The following is a 22445-nucleotide window of genomic DNA, read 5'->3' as shown; positions in this document are numbered from 1 at the left end:
ATCCATCAATATGAGTTGGTAAAGAAAGATAAACAGATCAGCGGGAGTCCAGCTCATCTAGCTGCCCTCCCGAGCAGAATATCCTGCCCCATCGACGGGGTGCTTGGGTTCCAGAGCTCCCTGCATCTCTGCTGCGTTAGGAAAGCACTTAGCCGCTCTTTGATCCGGCAGGCGACTCGCACGCTGAGAGGGAGCCTGAAGCCGTCCATGACGTCTCCTCCGTTCTCACCGGTACTGGTCTGATCCTCAGAGGACGTCTTCCTGACGCGTTAACGAGCGCTACAGGTGAGAAGAGCTGGCTCATGGGACCTGGAGGATTCAAACCCACCACTCCGACCACCACTACCTGCTCACCTCGGTTAGCGGAGGTTCCATCTGTCTGAGTCGATGTGTCAAAGTCCATTACATCTTAAGGATGTTATCAGTATAATTGCAAAATGTCTCAGGTCCAAAAAGAAAACGTTTTAAATTGGTAGGGGCATTTGAAAGGTTTCATTTCCTAATGTGAACACTGCAAGGTGTACCTGATGAATCAGCCTCATGAACAGACTTCATAATATAATTATGATCCTATTGTAATGAATTCTAATTGATTCAGGCGTCTGATTGACCAATCAGTAAACAGCTTGGCGGTCACATGGGGTGAATGCGGGAGGATCCATATGAGAGTGAGGAGTAAACACTCCGAGCAGACATCCTCCTGCTTTGATTTGCAGCGAGGCACTTTGGCAAATCACCAGCTGTCTGATGCTGCGTATAGGACGCAGCACACGCACACACACACACACACACACACACCACACACACACACATCACACACATCACACACATCACACACAGCAAGCAGTAGAAATAACTTTGTCCTCACAGGAGGTAAGAGCAACACACAAATAATACACACACAGACTCACACACAAGAATGCATTCACAAACATGCATATAGACCACACACAATACACATGCAAGTACAAACACACAGACACACACCTACAGCAGTGCGTGAACACACACACACACACACCATGGTGTGCACACTCAGACAGACACACACACACACACACACACACACACACACACACACACACACACACACACACACACACACACACACACACACACACACACACACACACACACACACACACACACACACACACACACACACACACACACACACACACACAAACACACACTCAGGGCAGGGGGAGGCCAGACCCTCCCTACATCCATACGAAGCCCCAGTATGAGGAGGGCTGAACGAAGCACCCTGTGGCGGCAGCTTCTCCAGGCTGCTCTCCTCCTCCCGAGGACGGCCTCATGGATCCATCTGAGGGCTGCTCGGCCATCAGCCTCAGACCGGATAGACCGCTACAGGCTACAGGCTACAGGCTACAGGCTACAGGCTACAGGCTACAGGCTACCAGGCTACCAGGCTACAGGCTACAGGCTACAGGCTACCAGGCTACAGGCTACCAGGCTACAGGCTACAGGCTACCAGGCTACCAGGCTACCAGGCTACCAGGCTACAGGCTACCAGGCTACCAGGCTACAGGTCACCAGGTTACCAGGTTCCAGGTTACCAGGTTCCAGGTTACCAGGTTACGTATCTATCAGCCTCTTTTTAATTAGGCTCCAAGGATCTTTTCTATGAGTATATTTTCTAAACTATATTTTCTATTAGGATATATTTTCGTTAGGATCTTTTCCGTGGGGATGTTTCTAACCACGGGTTTATTTTCCCTCCAATTCTTTCTCCATGTGTCAACAAGCCGAGGGCATTGGAGCAGGGTGAGGTCGGACATGAAGACCAAATTATACCAGCAAACAATAACGGATGGTCGGCCGTTAGCATGCTAACGGCCGTGGTCCCAGTGGTGAACACAGCAGCGCTACGTCACCTTTAACCCTAACCCCAACCCTAACCCACCGTATAGAACAGCAGCGCTACGTCACCTTTAACCCCAACCCTAACCCACCGTATAGAACAGCAGCGCTACGTCACCTTTAACCCTAACCCCAACCCCAACCCACCGTATAGAACAGCAGCGCTACGTCACCTTTAACCCCAACCCACCGTATAGAACAGCAGCGCTACGTCACCTTTAACCCCAACCCCAACCCTAACCCACCGTATAGAACAGCAGCGCTACGTCACCTTTAACCCCAACCCCAACCCTAACCCACCGTATAGAACAGCAGCGCTACGTCACCTTTAACCCCAACCCCAACCCTAACCCACCGTATAGAACAGCAGCGCTACGTCACCTTTAACCCCAACCCCAACCCACCGTATAGAACAGCAGCGCTACGTCACCTTTAACCCTAACCCACCGTATAGAACAGCAGCGCTACGTCACCTTTAACCCTAACCCACCGTATAGAACAGCAGCGCTACGTCACCTTTAACCCTAACCCTAACCCACCGTATAGAACAGCAGCGCTACGTCACCTTTAACCCCAACCCTAACCCTAACCCACCGTATAGAACAGCAGCGCTACGTCACCTTTAACCCCAACCCTAACCCTAACCCACCGTATAGAACAGCAGCGCTACGTCACCTTTAACCCCAACCCTAACCCTAACCCACCGTATAGAACAGCAGCGCTACGTCACCTTTAACCCCAACCCACCGTATAGAACAGCAGCGCTACGTCACCTTTAACCCCAACCCCAACCCACCGTATAGAACAGCAGCGCTACGTCACCTTTAACCCTAACCCTAACCCACCGTATAGAACAGCAGCGCTACGTCACCTTTAACCCCAACCCCAACCCACCGTATAGAACAGCAGCGCTACGTCACCTTTAACCCTAACCCCAACCCACCGTATAGAACAGCAGCGCTACGTCACCTTTAACCCCAACCCCAACCCTAACCCACCGTATAGAACAGCAGCGCTACGTCACCTTTAACCCCAACCCCAACCCTAACCCACCGTATAGAACAGCAGCGCTACGTCACCTTTAACCCCAACCCCAACCCTAACCCACCGTATAGAACAGCAGCGCTACGACACCTTTAACCCCAACCCCAACCCACCGTATAGAACAGCAGCGCTACGTCACCTTTAACCCTAACCCCAACCCTAACCCACCGTATAGAACAGCAGCGCTACGTCACCTTTAACCCCAACCCCAACCCACCGTATAGAACAGCAGCGCTACGTCACCTTTAACCCCAACCCCAACCCTAACCCACCGTATAGAACAGCAGCGCTACGTCACCTTTAACCCCAACCCCAACCCACCGTATAGAACAGCAGCGCTACGTCACCTTTAACCCCAACCCTAACCAGCCGTATAGAACAGCAGCGCTACGTCACCTTTAACCCTAACCCACCGTATAGAACAGCAGCGCTACGTCACCTTTAACCCCAACCCTAACCCACCGTATAGAACAGCAGCGCTACGTCACCTTTAACCCCAACCCCAACCCCAACCCACCGTATAGAACAGCAGCGCTACGTCACCTTTAACCCCAACCCTAACCCTAACCCACCGTATAGAACAGCAGCGCTACGTCACCTTTAACCCCAACCCCAACCCTAACCCACCGTATAGAACAGCAGCGCTACGTCACCTTTAACCCCAACCCCAACCCTAACCCACCGTATAGAACAGCAGCGCTACGTCACCTTTAACCCTAACCCACCGTATAGAACAGCAGCGCTACGTCACCTTTAACCCTTACCCCAACCCTAACCCACCGTATAGAACAGCAGCGCTACGTCACCTTTAACCCCAACCCCAACCCCAACCCACCGTATAGAACAGCAGCGCTACGTCACCTTTAACCCCAACCCCAACCCTAACCCACCGTATAGAACAGCAGCGCTACGTCACCTTTAACCCCAACCCCAACCCTAACCCACCGTATAGAACAGCAGCGCTACGTCACCTTTAACCCTAACCCACCGTATAGAACAGCAGCGCTACGTCACCTTTAACCCCAACCCTAACCCACCGTATAGAACAGCAGCGCTACGTCACCTTTAACCCCAACCCTAACCCACCGTATAGAACAGCAGCGCTACGTCACCTTTAACCCCAACCCCAACCCACCGTATAGAACAGCAGCGCTACGTCACCTTTAACCCCAACCCTAACCCACCGTATAGAACAGCAGCGCTACGTCACCTTTAACCCCAACCCCAACCCACCGTATAGAACAGCAGCGCTACGTCACCTTTAACCCCAACCCCAACCCTAACCCACCGTATAGAACAGCAGCGCTACGTCACCTTTAACCCCAACCCCAACCCTAACCCACCGTATAGAACAGCAGCGCTACGTCACCTTTAACCCCAACCCCAACCCTAACCCACCGTATAGAACAGCAGCGCTACGTCACCTTTAACCCCAACCCTAACCCACCGTATAGAACAGCAGCGCTACGTCACCTTTAACCCCAACCCCAACCCACCGTATAGAACAGCAGCGCTACGTCACCTTTAACCCCAACCCCAACCCTAACCCACCGTATAGAACAGCAGCGCTACGTCACCTTTAACCCCAACCCCAACCCACCGTATAGAACAGCAGCGCTACGTCACCTTTAACCCCAACCCTAACCCACCGTATAGAACAGCAGCGCTACGTCACCTTTAACCCTAACCCACCGTATAGAACAGCAGCGCTACGTCACCTTTAACCCTAACCCCAACCCACCGTATAGAACTGCAGCGCTACGTCACCTTTAACCCCAACCCCAACCCTAACCCACCGTATAGAACAGCAGCGCTACGTCACCTTTAACCCCAACCCCAACCCTAACCCACCGTATAGAACAGCAGCGCTACGTCACCTTTAACCCCAACCCCAACCCACCGTATAGAACAGCAGCGCTACGTCACCTTTAACCCTAACCCCAACCCTAACCCACCGTATAGAACAGCAGCGCTACGTCACCTTTAACCCCAACCCCAACCCTAACCCACCGTATAGAACAGCAGCGCTACGTCACCTTTAACCCCAACCCTAACCCACCGTATAGAACAGCAGCGCTACGTCACCTTTAACCCTAACCCCAACCCTAACCCACCGTATAGAACAGCAGCGCTACGTCACCTTTAACCCCAACCCTAACCCACCGTATAGAACAGCAGCGCTACGTCACCTTTAACCCCAACCCACCGTATAGAACAGCAGCGCTACGTCACCTTTAACCCCAACCCACCGTATAGAACAGCAGCGCTACGTCACCTTTAACCCCAACCCACCGTATAGAACAGCAGCGCTACGTCACCTTTAACCCTAACCCACCGTATAGAACAGCAGCGCTACGTCACCTTTAACCCTAACCCACCGTATAGAACAGCAGCGCTACGTCACCTTTAACCCCAACCCCAACCCACCGTATAGAACAGCAGCGCTACGTCACCTTTAACCCTAACCCTAACCCACCGTATAGAACAGCAGCGCTACGTCACCTTTAACCCTAACCCCAACCCTAACCCACCGTATAGAACAGCAGCGCTACGTCACCTTTAACCCCAACCCTAACCCTAACCCACCGTATAGAACAGCAGCGCTACGTCACCTTTAACCCTAACCCACCGTATAGAACAGCAGCGCTACGTCACCTTTAACCCCAACCCCAACCCTAACCCACCGTATAGAACAGCAGCGCTACGTCACCTTTAACCCCAACCCCAACCCTAACCCACCGTATAGAACAGCAGCGCTACGTCACCTTTAACCCCAACCCCAACCCTAACCCACCGTATAGAACAGCAGCGCTACGTCACCTTTAACCCCAACCCTAACCCACCGTATAGAACAGCAGCGCTACGTCACCTTTAACCCCAACCCACCGTATAGAACAGCAGCGCTACGTCACCTTTAACCCCAACCCTAACCCACCGTATAGAACAGCAGCGCTACGTCACCTTTAACCCCAACCCCAACCCACCGTATAGAACAGCAGCGCTACGTCACCTTTAACCCCAACCCCAACCCTAACCCACCGTATAGAACAGCAGCGCTACGTCACCTTTAACCCCAACCCCAACCCTAACCCACCGTATAGAACAGCAGCGCTACGTCACCTTTAACCCCAACCCCAACCCTAACCCACCGTATAGAACAGCAGCGCTACGTCACCTTTAACCCCAACCCTAACCCACCGTATAGAACAGCAGCGCTACGTCACCTTTAACCCCAACCCCAACCCACCGTATAGAACAGCAGCGCTACGTCACCTTTAACCCCAACCCCAACCCTAACCCACCGTATAGAACAGCAGCGCTACGTCACCTTTAACCCCAACCCCAACCCACCGTATAGAACAGCAGCGCTACGTCACCTTTAACCCCAACCCTAACCCACCGTATAGAACAGCAGCGCTACGTCACCTTTAACCCTAACCCACCGTATAGAACAGCAGCGCTACGTCACCTTTAACCCTAACCCCAACCCACCGTATAGAACTGCAGCGCTACGTCACCTTTAACCCCAACCCCAACCCTAACCCACCGTATAGAACAGCAGCGCTACGTCACCTTTAACCCCAACCCCAACCCTAACCCACCGTATAGAACAGCAGCGCTACGTCACCTTTAACCCCAACCCCAACCCACCGTATAGAACAGCAGCGCTACGTCACCTTTAACCCTAACCCCAACCCTAACCCACCGTATAGAACAGCAGCGCTACGTCACCTTTAACCCCAACCCCAACCCTAACCCACCGTATAGAACAGCAGCGCTACGTCACCTTTAACCCCAACCCTAACCCACCGTATAGAACAGCAGCGCTACGTCACCTTTAACCCTAACCCCAACCCTAACCCACCGTATAGAACAGCAGCGCTACGTCACCTTTAACCCCAACCCTAACCCACCGTATAGAACAGCAGCGCTACGTCACCTTTAACCCCAACCCACCGTATAGAACAGCAGCGCTACGTCACCTTTAACCCCAACCCACCGTATAGAACAGCAGCGCTACGTCACCTTTAACCCCAACCCACCGTATAGAACAGCAGCGCTACGTCACCTTTAACCCTAACCCACCGTATAGAACAGCAGCGCTACGTCACCTTTAACCCTAACCCACCGTATAGAACAGCAGCGCTACGTCACCTTTAACCCCAACCCCAACCCACCGTATAGAACAGCAGCGCTACGTCACCTTTAACCCTAACCCTAACCCACCGTATAGAACAGCAGCGCTACGTCACCTTTAACCCTAACCCCAACCCTAACCCACCGTATAGAACAGCAGCGCTACGTCACCTTTAACCCCAACCCTAACCCTAACCCACCGTATAGAACAGCAGCGCTACGTCACCTTTAACCCTAACCCACCGTATAGAACAGCAGCGCTACGTCACCTTTAACCCCAACCCCAACCCTAACCCACCGTATAGAACAGCAGCGCTACGTCACCTTTAACCCCAACCCCAACCCTAACCCACCGTATAGAACAGCAGCGCTACGTCACCTTTAACCCCAACCCCAACCCTAACCCACCGTATAGAACAGCAGCGCTACGTCACCTTTAACCCCAACCCTAACCCACCGTATAGAACAGCAGCGCTACGTCACCTTTAACCCCAACCCACCGTATAGAACAGCAGCGCTACGTCACCTTTAACCCCAACCCTAACCCACCGTATAGAACAGCAGCGCTACGTCACCTTTAACCCCAACCCCAACCTACACTATCCCACCGTATAGATGAGCCTCACCAATACGACTCTACATCTGTAATCTGTAACACACACACACACACACATCTACTGTCATCACACACACACACCCACACACACACACACACATCTACTGTCCTACAGCCACACACACACACACACACACACACACACACACACACACACACACACACACACACACACACACACACACACACACACACACACACACACACACACACACACACACACACACACACACACACACACGTCTCCTGTTCCTCCAGCTCCTCCACCTGTCTCCAGCAACATGTAGCCCTGAGCGAGGCAGGAGGCTAGTTTGATTCCCGCTCCTCCCCTCCTTGCAGAGAGCTGTCAGGGTGCGTTCAGGCACGACGCCCCCCCCCCCCCCCGCTGCCCCCCCCACCCCGCAGCCCCCCAGGGTGAACGACATCCATTTCATTCTGCTTACTCCTCGTTTTCTATTATGACATTACTACTTTGATTGCAGCACTAGACTGACACACACACACTGTACACACACACTGTACACACACACACTGTACACAAATACACACTCTCACACACACAGTACACAAACACAGACACACACACACACACACAAACACACACGCAGTAAACACACACACACACACACAGTACACAAACACACACACTCACACACATACGCAGTAAACACACACACACACATGCAGTTAACACACACACACACACACAATACACAAATACACACTCACACACACACTGTACACAAATACACACTCTCACACACACAGTACACAAACACACACACTCACACACACACACGCAGTTAACACACACACACACACAATACACAAATACACACTCACACACGCACACACACACACACACAGAGACAGCACCCCGCCCCTGCTCATAACTCTGGACCATCACGCCCTAACGGCCTCCAGGCTGGTTGGGCGCCGTTAGGGGCGTGCTGCCAACCGTCCGCCCGGCGACACACGCCGTCCCACCACGCGGCCGGCCTCACGACACGGGTCAGGTGACTGAGGAGGAGCAGGACTGTCGGCTCGGAGCGCTGCCAGAGCCGACTGCTGAGACTGACGTCAGTCTGTCTGCTGAGACAGACAGACTGACGTCAGTCTCAGCAGACTGACAGACCGACGTCAGTCTGTCTGCTGAGACTGACGTCAGTCTCAGCAGACTGACAGACTGACGTCAGTCTGTCTGCTGAGACCGACGTCAGTCTGTCTGCTGAGACTGACGTCAGTCTGTCAGCCTGCTGAGACAGACTGACAGACGTCAGTCTGTCTGTCTGTCTGCTGAGACTGACGTCAGTCTGTCTGCTGAGACAGACAGACTGACGTCAGTCTGTCTGTCTCAGCAGACAGTCTGTCTGCTGAGACCGACGTCAGTCTGTCTGCTGAGACCGACGTCAGTCTGTCAGTCTGCTGAGACAGACTGACAGACGTCAGTCTGTCTGTCTGTCTGTCTGCTGAGACTGACGTCAGTCTGTCTGCTGAGACAGACAGACAGACGTCAGCCTGTCTGTCTGTCAGTCTGTCTGTCTCAGCAGACAGACCGACTGACGTCAGTCTCAGCAGAGAGACTGACGTCTGTCTGTCTGTCTGCTGAGACTGACGTCAGTCAGTCTGTCTGCTGAGACTGACGTCAGTCTGTCTGTCTGCTGAGACTGACGTCAGTCTGTCTGTCTGCTGAGACTGACGTCAGTCAGTCTGTCTGCTGAGACTGACGTCAGTCTGTCTGTCTGCTGAGACTGACGTCAGTCTGTCTGTCTGCTGAGACTGACGTCAGTCTGTCTGTCTGCTGAGACTGACGTCAGTCTGTCTGTCTGCTGAGACTGACGTCGGGGTTGTTGACGGCTGAGTGCCGGCGGCTGCGAGGCGGAGCTTCTGTCGTCCGATCGCAGTTAGCTGCTGCGCCGCCGCCGCCGCTGCCTTTGTTAGCCAGAGTAGAACAACAGCATCCAGTACATCTACACCGAATCATCTCCGACCGTCAGAGCCACGGGGTGTTGGATGGAAGAACACATAAACGGGCTCTCCTGGAAATGGGTGTGAAATGGGTTTCAGGTTCAAAGATATTTGATTCAGATATTTGATTCCCTGTTTGGTTCGGGCAGTCGTCTCATGTTGGAAACAGAAGAGGAGACGCAGGATGAATGGCCTCCCTCCCAGCCACAATATTAGCGTGCGACTCAAACTGATAATTCTCCATCTTGGTAAGACTCTTAGAGTTTAGCAGCCGGGAAGCCAACGAGCGAATCACGACAGAGGAGGCAGTTAAACAATAAAGGCCACGCACACGTGGGAATGAAGGCTTTGCATTTATCCCTCTTTCAGCCACTATAACGGCTTTCACAGCACTTCTACCTGCTTTATGGCTCTCCTTCACACACAGACACACACACACACACAGGCGCACAAACACACAGACACACACATGCCACACATTAGAGATGCCACACGCACACATTAGAGAGAGGCGCTACATCGACCACACGACACAGCGTTATAACCTGTGCATTGGAAGGGCAAGGAAGATGCCTTGCTCAAGAGCAGTGGCAGTGGCGAGGGCACCTCGTCCCATGAAGGAGACGGGCCAGCAACCCCGGGCCGACTCCAGTGGACCGGCCCTGCTCCCCGTGAGCTGTCTTTGGGCTCTGGTCGGTCTGTGTGTGTGTGTGTGTGTGTGTGTGTGTGTGTGTGTGTGTGTGTGTGTGTGTGTGTGTGTGTGTGTGTGTGTGTGTGTGTGTGTGTGTGTGTGTGTGTGTGTGTGTGTGTGTGTGTGTGTGTGTGTGTGTGTGTGTGGTAACGGCAGCGCGTGCGTGGGGCATTGTTTAACGACACATTGTAAAACAGAAGCACGCTCCGCCCAGAAGGACACAAAGTTTACAATAAACGTCGGGACTAAAGCCCAAGTTAAACAAACTGCCAAAACCCACCGTAATTAAAGAGAACCACTCGCAATCAGTCCATGATGCACCTTGTTTGTTTGCATACCCCCACTCTGTCTCTGTGTGTGTGTGTGTGTGTGTGTGTGTGTGTGTGTGTGTGTGTGTGTGTGTGTGTGTGTGTGTGTGTGTGTGTGTGTGTGTGTGTGTGTGTGTGCGTTGCGTGCGTGCGTGTGGGTAAAATATCAAGTCCATCAAAGCAGAGACGCCGATTGGTCTGGGCAGCCCCGGATTTGCATAAACCGTAGCAGCCCAGCCCCCAGCAGGACGAACATAATCTAATTATTTGTACATTTGAGGGTAAAGAGCAGCGCTGGTCGGAGTGACGCTCATTAAATCATTGTTAGTTAAGAGGCTGAGGGACACCCCTAGGAACACCATGTGACGGCTCCCGTCCAATCAGCCTCCTGCTCATCCAGATGGAGCTGTCCGTCCTGTAAAGACCCATGGCCATGACCCCACATCCACTCACTCTCTCCCTCTCCACACACACACACACACACACACACACACACACACACACACACACACACACACACACACACACACACACACACACACACACACACACACACACACACACACACACACACACACACACACACACACACACACACACACTTCCTCTCCATCTCTCACTCACCCCCCTCCCCCATCGCCCTCCTCTCTCCCTCCTCTCTCCCTCCTCTCCCCCTCCTTTCTCCCTCCTCTCCCCCCTGATCTCCCAGTGTCTCTCCATCTTCCTCCCTCAGCTCTGTCATCTCCCCCGTTTGCTCTCACTTCTCCCCCCCCGTCTCTCTCTCTATTTCTCACCCTCCCATTCCTCTCTCTCTCCTCTCGTCTCGTTCCGATCCATCAAAGCTTTATTGGCGTATCTCCCATCAGCTCGACATGACCACAGCACGTGAATAATGGGATTAATGATAACCACAATTGTGCGAATATGAAAAAGGACTGAGTGTGTAGCGCTGCTCGTTGCGCGCCGAGCAGTGTGGGAACATCACGATGGTTGGTTATGATAATAATACACTGAAAGCCATCGCTCTCTCTGCCTGTAATGATCATTAGCACCGCGACAAGCTAACATTAGCGTCGTTATGACGTCACAAATTACACGTTCCACAAGCGTCTGACTTACTGCCCCGTCGCCAAACCGCTGACTGACGAGCCCCTCCGAGGAGTAGCAACTCAGCGATGGTCCTCTACCTCAGCGATGGTTCTCTACCTCAGCGATGGTTCTCTACCTCCACGATGGTTCTCTAACTCAGTGATGGTCCTCTACCTCCACGATGGTTCTCTTCCTCAGCGATGGTTCTCTACCACAGCGATGGTCCTCTACCTCCACGATGGTTCTCCACCTCAGCGATGGTTCTCTACCACAGCGATGGTCCTCTACCTCCACGATGGTTCTCCACCTCAGCGATGGTTCTCTACCACAGCGATGGTCCTCTACCTCCACGATGGTTCTCTAACTCAGTGATGGTTCTCTACCTCCACGATGGTTCTCTAACTCAGTGATGGTTCTCTAACTCAGTGATGGTTCCGTACCTCAGTGATGGTTCCGTACCTCAGCGATGGTTCTCTACCTCAGCGATGGATCTCTACCTCAGCGATGGTTCTCTAACTCAGCGATGGTTCTCTCCCTCAGCGATGGTTCTCTACCTCCACGATGGTTCTCTACCTCAGTGATGGTTCTCTCCCTCAGCGATGGTTCTCTACCTCAGCGATGGTTCTCTACCTCAGCGATGGTTCTCTACCTCAGCGATGGTTCTCTACCTCAGCGATGGTTTTCTACCTCAGCGATGGTTTTCTACCTCAGCGATGGTTTTCTACCTCAGCGATGGTTCTCTACCTCAGCGATGGTTCTCTACCTCAGCGATGGTTTTCTACCTCAGCGATGGTTTTCTACCTCAGCGATGGTTCTCTACCTCAGCGATGGTTCTCTACCTCAGCGATGGTTCAGCTGTGTTGTTCTGCACAAGAGGCCCCACGGCCCGAGGGACAGAGCCTCACCCCACAGCAGGGGGAGGCAGGGGGAGACAGGGGGAGGCACGGGGAGGCAGGGGGACACCAGGTCTGGACGCACACGTGAGCCATGTGTCCGTCTCTCGTGTCTGTCTGACCTGACGGCGGCCAAGCAGCCGTCTGACTAGACGGGGCAGAAACCATTTGTTCTTGCTCCCCCATCATCAAACCCCCCCCACTCCCACCTCTTCCTCCCCCCCCCCCCCCACTCCCCCCCACTCCCCCCAAGTGATTCTAAATCACTAATAGCTTCTCTGAATTAGTCATGAAAACGCGCCACACAAAGTATTCCCCGTGTTAGCGTGGAGCGATCACCCTCCCCCGGAGGAGATAACTTCTGTCTCCAACGCGGAAGGGTGTGTGTGTGTGTGTGTGTGTGTGTGTGTGTGTGTGTGTGTGTGTGTGTGTGTGTGTGTGTGTGTGTGTGTGTGTGTGTGTGTGTGCGCGCGCGCGCGTGTGTGTGTGCGTGTTTGGCTGGGTTCCAGCGGGGGTAATTGCTGTCTCAGGTTATATTCTAGAGCTGAGAATATTGAGAGTTGAAGCCATAGAATCTGTTCCTCCATTCGCTGCTCCTTAGTTTCAATATCTGCGTCTTTTAGTTTAAGAGTGTTCTTCAGATAATTTGCAGCTGATACAGAATAAAAGATATATCAAACCTGTATTCGAAAAAAATGTAATGTATATAAAAATCAAGGCTCGATAGAGGAAGGTCTGCATACACTCGGCATCCACAACTTTGTGTCAAACAATTATTAGACAATTTCTCCAATTTCTGTATGAGTCGGAATGAGGATTTATCAACTTCTCCAATTTGATTACATTTTTACGGCTTAAACATTTAATCTTAACGCTTCAGGGTCCGAGAGGAAAGACGAGCTGTCGGAGAGACATAAGGGGCAACGTGGGATTCTCTTAGGAAATATGAACATTTTCAAAACACAGACCAATGCCATTCACACCACGAACACGTTCATGTCTTCTATGGGGTCTATTTGTATACGTTAACGTGTCGGTTCCTGTGATTGCCAATGTGATAAATGTTGAATAACCAAGCTTTTAGAAATAAATACAAAGGCTCCTTGTATGAAAGATCTGCGCCAATCACTTCGCGAATGAAAACCCGAATCCCCCCCGGTGTCAGAGCAGCCTCCGACCAGCATCACAACACTTCAACCGAAGCCTCCTCACAGACCGACAGCCTCGGACTCAAATCCACATCAGTGTTCAATTAAGTGCCGTTAAAAATGCAAATGCTCCTCCGAGGTCCTCCGGCCGGAGGAACTTGTCTGTCAATCAAACCGAACCCGTCACTTGTTGGACTGGAATCGAAATCAGAAACCGGCGAGTTCCGACCGAACCCCAACGAGGAACCGTAACCAGAACCCCTAACGAGAACCCCTAAAGGGAAGGCTCATTAAGCCGAGCCGGTATCACACCGAGGTCCACCTACCGGAGGTCCTTTGTGTCCCCTCGTATCAGAGGCTGCTCCTGTCCTCCGGTCCCCGGGATCCCGGCTCGATGTCCTCCGTCTTATTCCAATATGATGCTGGAGACCGGGAAGAAGAACGAGTTCATCAGTCACCGGATCGCCCAGGATCTCACCGTGTAGTCAGCTCCCTTCTCTCTCTCTCTCTCTCTCTCTCTCTCTCTCTCTCTCTCTCTCTCTCTCTCTCTCTCTCTCTCTCTCGCTCTCTCTCTCGCTCTCTCTCTCGCTCTCTCTCTCGCTCTCTCTCGCTCTCTCGCTCTCTCTCTCCCTCCCCTCCCACCCCTCTCTCTCTCCGTACCGGTCTCTCTCGCTGCGGTACTGTCTATGGCAGAACGCACAGAACGCTGACTGCCTGGTGCCGCTGCTGGTCTGTTTGAGACGCGGTCAGACTTGCTGGTTCAGAGGAGGAACCGAGCGGTTCTGCTCACAGAGCTTCGCTCGACGACCTCGGAGATCCGTTCTGAGCGTTGCGCGGTCCGCAGAACGGAAACGTGTTTTATTTGCAGATTTTCCCTCCAGCTGGCAATTAATGAACAGTGTGACGGTGGAGAGGGGGGGGGGCAGACGAAGTAGAGTTTAAATACGGAGGATGAGGAAAGAAAAGAGGCATTCAATAAAGGAACCAAAAACCATCACGCACCCCTGTGTGTGTGTGTGTGTGTGTGTGTGTGTGTGTGTGTGTGTGTGTGTGTGTGTGTGTGTGTGTGTGTGTGTGTGCGCGCGCTCGCGTGTGTGCGTGTGCGTGTGTGTGTGTGTGTGTGTGTGTGTGTGTGTGTGTGTGTGTGTGTGTGTGTGTGTGTGTGTGTGTGTGTGTGAGAGAGACCAACAATTTGTTTAAACTTTGTGTTCAAAGTCAATGTCTAGCACGCCATTTATAAAGGCCAAATCAATTAGTGAGACATTTGCTGTGATGAGGCGTTTAACTCCTGAACTAAAGAGGGACAGGACGGCCGTTCCTCACCGTCTCTGCTGGTTATTAGAGCCGCCACACTAACCAGAGCTGCTGTGTGTGTGTGTGTGTGTGTGTGTGTGTGTGTGTGTGTGTGTGTGTGTGTGTGTGTGTGTGTGTGTGTGTGTGTGTGTGTGTGCGTGTAGTGTATATTGTGTTATGTGTTAATGTATGTTGTGTTGTGCGTTCATTTATATTGCGTTGTGTGTTAGTGCATGTTGTGTTGTATATTGTCTATATTGTATTGTATATTGCGATGTGTGTTTGTATAATGTGTTGTGTGTGTATATTGTGTTTTGTGTAAGTGTATGTCGTGTTTTGTGTGTTTATATTGTGTGCTTATATTTTGGTGTGTATATTGTGTTGTCTCTATGTTTCTTGTGTTTTGTTTGTGTGTATATTGTGTTGTGTGTGTATATTGTGTTGCATGTGCGTATATTGTGTTGTGCTGGTGTAAATTGTGTTGTGTCTGTGTATATTGTGTTGTGAGTTTGTGCGTGTAAATTAAGTATATTGTGGGTTGTCTGTGTTTATATTGTGTTGTATGTGTGTGTGTGTGTGTGTGTGTGTGTGTATTGTGTTGTGTTTTTGTATTTTGTGTTGTGTGTGTGTGTATATTGTGGTTTTCTTTTGTGTATATTGTGGGTGTGTGTGTTTGTGTGTCTCGGTTGCCCAGGTTGACACTTCTCTGTGAAAGGACGGCAAAAGCATAACGTTCTAACCAATAGCAACGCTGTTAGGGCATGCACTCATTTGAAAAAGGCCAATAGGCAGTCTGCTCCTCAACTATTGACCAATCAAATCCTGAATAAGACCATCACACCCAGGAGGGTTTTCAGGTGGGTGCTGCAGGCAGCGTTCAGCCATTGTCTTCTTAGGCTTTCTGCTTTCTTCGTTATATTTCTCTACACATTTTGGGACCCTACTCCTTCCACAATTGTTCACCTAAAGACTCCATTCCACTTTTCTAATGTTCACTACTATTACATCAAATGTATTTATTTTAAATATTTTAAGATATTCCACAGGTTTCAGGACAGGATTGATGGTGCTTACTGTATCAATGGGAATACATGTAGTGGCCATTCATATGTTGAGGTTCACTACAGGACAACCCCACCAAACCCCCCTCCTCCATCATGCTCTATCATGGCACTGTCTTTTAATAATGGTGCTACAAGAGTTTGCTAACACCATCCTAAGGACGTTTTCACAAATGTTCTTGTTTGGAGTATAGCAATCAGCACAATGTATAGCTAACATAATAAGGGAAACAGCCGCTTTGTGAGGCTCTATTCCTGTAACTTTGCGCACTGTGTCCGTCGCCACAGTGCCGTGATGATCCACCACTTCAGCCTCATTAAATCGCCTCATTTGTACGTCGTGAAATAAACATCTTGTGCAGCTTTGCCAATTGCAGATGTCAAGAAGAGTTTGGTTGCTTATTAGCTGAGCAAACGATGTGCTCAGCTGTCTGAGACTTCAGTGGAGGGAGGAGGCGTCTGCTGGTGATGCTCCGTCGGTCTGGGCCTGAGAGGGTGTGGGTGGAGGGCCCCCAATCCTCCGCCAGGTGCTGGTGGAGGGCCCCCAAACCTCCACCAGGTGTCGGGTGGAGGAGCCCCCCCCAGCCCCTTCAGAATCCACACGTTTGTGACATCACAAGTGGGCTGTCGGAGGGACGGATCACCGCCGGGCAGCAGAGAGAAGTGACATCCACCTGTGAGGTCACGAAGGGGGCTTCAGGCAGCAGGTCTACGGACCCCCCCCTGGGTGAGCAGCATGCCCCTGACCTCCCTCCTGCCTCGGGGACATTCGTATTCACCCAAGTGTCGCTGGGTGACCGCGTCGGCTGCATCGCTAAGCGGTAAATAAATGATGAACAGAGCGCCCCCCCCCCCCCCCCCCACACACACACACACACACACACACACACACCTTCTGCTGCTCTCGTTAATGTGACGTTCTCCCCAGGACCAACACGTCGAGGACACAGCTCTTGTTTACACCGTGCACGGCTAATTACACCGTGTTACCGCTACACACGCTTCAGCTTAGAGACCCCACGCGTGTGAAGGTTGATGTCCAGGCGGGGTTTAGGAGTAGGGAGGTGAGTGTTACTGAGAGTGTTACAGCCCCACTGAGGGTGTTACAGCCCTACTGAGGGTGTTACAGCCCTACTGAGAGCGTTACAGCCCTACTGAGGGTGTTACAGCCCTACTGAGGGTGTTACAGCCCTACTGAGAGTGTTATAGCCCTACTGAGAGTGTTACAGCCCTACTGAGGGTGTTACAGCCCCACTGAGGGTGTTACAGCCCTACTGAGAGTGTTACAGCCCCACTGAGGGTGTTACAGCCCCACTGAGGGTGTTACAGCCCTACTGAGAGTGTTACAGCCCCACTGAGGGTGTTACAGCCCTACTGAGAGTGTTACAGCCCTACTGAGGGTGTTACAGCCCTACTGAGAGTGTTACAGCCCTACTGAGGGTGTTACAGCCCCACTGAGGGTGTTACAGCCCTACTGAGGGTGTTACAGCCCTACTGAGGGTGTTACAGCCCCACTGAGGGTGTTACAGCCCCACTGAGGGTGTTACAGCCCCACTGAGGGTGTTACAGCCCCACTGAGGGTGTTACAGCCCTACTGAGGGTGTTACAGCCCTACTGAGGGTGTTACAGCCCTACTGAGGGTGTTACAGCCCTACTGAGAGTGTTACAGCCCTACTGAGGGTGTTACAGCCCTACTGAGAGTGTTACAGCCCTACTGAGAGTGTTACAGCCCTACTGAGGGTGTTACAGCCCTACTGAGGGTGTTACAGCCCTACTGAGAGTGTTACAGCCCTACTGAGAGTGTTACAGCCCTACCGTGTGTAGTTTCCTCTCCTCTTTCTCCTCTTCCTCCTCTTGCTCCTCTTCTCTACCTTTCTACTCTCCACCTTCTCCTCTCAAACTCCTCTACCTCCTCCTCCTTCTCCCAACACCAAGTGTCTTAGTGGGAGTGGGGCAACTCATCCTCCTCTACCTCCTCCTCCTCCTCCTCCTCCTCCTCCTCCTCCTCCTCCACCTCCACCTCCTCCACCTCGGAGGAGGAGAAGGTGGAGGAGGAGGAGGAGGAGAAGGTGGAGGAGGAGGAGGAGGTGGAGGAGGTGGAGGAGTAGTCCCATTCCCAGTGTCCCACTGGGAATGGGACTACTCCTCCTCCTCCTCCACCCAGGGGGAGTGGTCTGTAATCAGGCAGTCAGGCCATGTTTACAAGGCATTCTAATTTATTCCTACAGTTAGCAGTAATTCTCTCACTTTAATTTATAGCCCCTCCACTCAAATGGGGGGTGGGGGGAGAAGGGAAGATAGCACGGGAGAAGTGGGGGTGATAAAGAATGTGGGTCTGTGTGTGTGTGTGTGTGTGTGTGTGTGTGTGTGTGTGTGTGTGTGTGTGTGTGTGTGTGTGTGTGTGTGTGTGTGTGTGTGTGTGTGTGCGTGCGTGTGTGTGTGTGCGGCGGGTGAGTGTTTTACGGAGAAGGTACAGATGATGTTACCTTGATCCAGGTCTTCATTCACGTTTCTAAATGGATGCAAAGAAATCCCCTCAGAGCGCATCGTCTACAGAGGCCATCTCCCATTAGCGGCTGATTGGTGTTTACTGCCTAGGGCGACAAAGTACAGTCAATAAAAGGCTCCCCGCCCCCCCCCCCCCCTCAGATCGGCCCCGACCTGTCTGATGGGCCCTCACCTGTCTGACCGGCCCTCACCTGTCTGACGGGGCCTCACCTGTCGTCTGACCGGCCCCCACCCGTCTGACGGGCCCTCACCTGTCTGACCGGCCCTCACCTGTCGTCTGTCCGACCCCCACCTGTCTGACGGGGCCTCACCTGTTGTCTGACCGGCCCCCACCTGTCTGACGGGGCCTCACCTGTTGTCTGACCGGCCCTCACCTGTCTGACCGGCCCCCACCTGTCTGACCGGCCCCCACCTGTCTGACGGGCCCTCACCTGATCGGCCTCCGGTGCCGAGCTCCAGGATGACTCAGAGCCGCCATGTTGTGGGCGGGGCTCCCAGCAGCCTCGGTCCGGGCGGTCCTATAGGAGGTCGCGCCGCGGGCTATGGTACAGAACACCCGCTCCGTCCCCGCCCCCGCTCAGAACCGGAGAGCGCGACGGCGCCGGATCGATGGCGAGCCGAGGGAGAGAGCGCCGCCCACACACAGATCCATACGTCTTATCGACCGCCTCCTCCTGCCTGGGCCCCCCAGCCCCACCAGACCCCGTCCCCCCGTCCCCCAGCCCCCGTCCCCCCCGTCCCCCCAGCCCCCGTCCCCCCCGTCCCCCCAGCCCCCGTCCCCCCGTCCCCCAGCCCCCGTCCCCCAGCCCCCGTCCCCCCCGTTTCCCCGTCCCCCCGTCCCCCAGCCCCCGTCCCCCCCGTCCCCCCCGTCCCCGTCCCCCCGTCCCCCAGCCCCCGTCCCCCAGCCCCCGTCCCCCCCGTCCCCCCGTCCCCCAGCCCCCGTCCCCCCGTCCCCCCCTCTGCAGGAGGGCTTCTCTCTGGTGGTTGATCCCTGCTGGCGGCTCCAGATAGCGGCCGTCTGGGGGAGCGTCTCGGCTGCTCCACTGGGCTGCAGCGGCGGCCAGCATCGACTGGGAGACGGCCTGATCCTCAGAGGAGAATCTACAGCCTGCTGATCATGTTGGTACTGCACCTCCACATGTTAGTACCGTATCACCTGTTAATACTGGACCTTCACATGTTAGTACTGTACCTTCACATGTTAGTACTGAATCACCTGTTAATACTGGACCTTCACATGTTAGTACTGAATCACCTGTTAATACTGTACCTTCACATGTTAGTACTGTATCACCTGTTAATACTGTACCTTCACATGTTAGTACTGTATCACCTGTTAATACTGTACCTTCACATATTAGTACTGTACCTTCACATGTTAGTACTGAATCACCTGTTAATACTGTACCTTCACATGTTAGTACTGTACCTTCACATGTTAGTACTGTATCACCTGTTAATACTGTACCTCCACATGTTAGTACTGTATCACCTGTTAATACTGTACCTTCACATGGTTGCACTGAATCACCTGTTAATACTGGACCTTCACATGTTAGTACTGTACCACCACATGTTAGTACTGTATCACCTGTTAGTACTGTACCTTCACATGTTATTACTGTATCACCTGTTAATACTGTACCTCCACATGTTAGTATTGTATCACCTGTTAATACTGTACCTTCACATGGTAGTACTGAATCACCTGTTAATACTGGACCTTCACATGTTAGTACTGTATCACCTGTTAGTACTGTACCTTCACATGTTAGTACTGTATCACCTGTTAATACTGTACCTCCACATGTTAGTACTGAATCACCTGTTAATACTGGACCTTCACATGTTAATACTGTACCTTCACATGTTAGTACTGTACCTTCACATGTTAGTACTGTACCTCCACATGTTAGTACTGAATCACCTGTTAATACTGTACCTTCACATGTTAGTACTGTACCTTCACATGTTAGTACTGTATCACCTGTTAATACTGTACCTTCACATGTTAGTACTGTACCTTCACAAGTTAGTACTGAATCACCTGTTAATACTGTACCTTCACATGGTAGTACTGTACCTTCACATGTTAGTACTGTATCACCTATTAATACTGTGCCTTCACATGGTAGTACTGTACCTTCACATGTTAGTACTGTACCTTCACATGTTAGTACTGTACCTTCACATGGTAGTACTGTATCACCTGTTAATACTGTACCTTCACATGTTAGTATTGTATCACCTGTTAATACTGGACCTTCACATGTTAGTACTGTACCACCACATGTTAGTACTGTATCACCTATTAATACTCTGCCTTCACATGGTAGTACTGTACCTTCACATGTTAGTACTGTATCACCTATTAATACTGTGCCTTCACATGGTAGTACTGTACCTTCACATGTTAGTACTGTACCTTCACATGTTAGTACTGTACCTTCACATGGTAGTACTGTATCACCTGTTAATACTGTACCTTCACATGTTAGTATTGTATCACCTGTTAATACTGGACCTTCACATGTTAGTACTGTACCTTCACATGGTAGTACTGTATCACCTGTTAATACTGGACCTTCACATGTTAGTACTGTACCACCACATGTTAGTACTGTATCACCTATTAATACTCTGCCTTCACATGGTAGTACTGTATCACCTGTTAATACTGTGTCATCCTCGACAGCACACTATCATTCCAAGCACACATCAATAACATCACCAGGTCTGCCTACTACCATCTCCGCAACCTCAACCGCCTCCACCCATCCCTCACACCCCATAGCACAGCCATCCTTGTTCACACCCTGGTCACTTCCCTCATCGATTACTGTAACTCCCTCCTCTTCGGTCTCCCCCTCGAGTCCATTCGCAAACTCCAACTGGTCCAGAACTCTGCCGCCCGCATCATCACCAGAACCCCCTCCATTAATCACATCACCCCTGGCCTTCAGCAGCTTCACTGGCTCCCGGTCAAAACCCGCATCCACTTCAAGATCCTGCTCCTCACCTTCAAGGCCCTCCACAACCTCGCCCCTCCATACATCTGTGAACTCCTACGCACCAACACACCCACCCGCACTCTCCGGTCCTCCTCTTCCATTCAATTCACTGTGCCTCCCGCACGCCTGGTCACCATGGGGTCCAGAGCCTTCAGCAGATCTGCCCCCCACCTCTGGAACACCCTCCCACCTGACATCCGTAATTTCGACACTCTTTCCACTTTTAAGTCTCGTCTCAAAACACATCTTTTTAAACTGACATATTCCATCTAACCCATCTCACCCCACTTATGTAAATTGTTCAATGTATCTTGTTCTTGTGTTTTTTATGATTGTTGATTATGTTTTCTGTTTTTAAACTGCCCTGTAAGGTGACCTTGGGTGCTTTGAAAGGCGCCCTCGAATAAAATGAATTATTATTATTAATATTGATATTGCGTCATCACATGTGAGTACTGTACCATCACATGTTATGGCACTTTCCCCCGGAGGGAGCGGTTTGGTTCGATAGAGGGGGGAGCTCAGTTCTGAGGTCGCGTTTCCACCGCCGACAGTACCCTTACGGTAGGCCGGATGTCGATCGCCGCGGCAGCTACGTGAACATCGTGACATCATAGCAGCGCGACACAGTGTAGCCTGCTCAATAAAAACTATGGAAAAGAGGAACGCGACACATTAAACCTAGAGCTACCATGGAAGTCGTCCAGCAACATTTACGGAACGTCTCCACCTCCTTGTACGCCCAAGCTAAAGTTGGGCGCGACATGTCCATTGTCCAGAATAATACCTCACGG

General features: G+C 51.9%; 1 protein-coding gene across 2 annotated transcripts in view; it reads left to right on the top strand.

The window, feature by feature from the left end:
- Positions 1-22445, top strand: part of LOC132462155 (uncharacterized) — a 306161-nt gene that overhangs the window by 123443 nt on the left and 160273 nt on the right. The gene's annotated exons all lie outside the window — the stretch shown is intronic.

The sequence above is a fragment of the Gadus macrocephalus genome, chromosome 7, assembly GCF_031168955.1.
Source record: "Gadus macrocephalus chromosome 7, ASM3116895v1".
NCBI classification, from domain to species: domain Eukaryota; kingdom Metazoa; phylum Chordata; class Actinopteri; order Gadiformes; family Gadidae; genus Gadus; species Gadus macrocephalus.
Note: the sequence above shows the minus strand (reverse complement) of the source record. Positions and strands in the feature narration are given on the sequence as shown.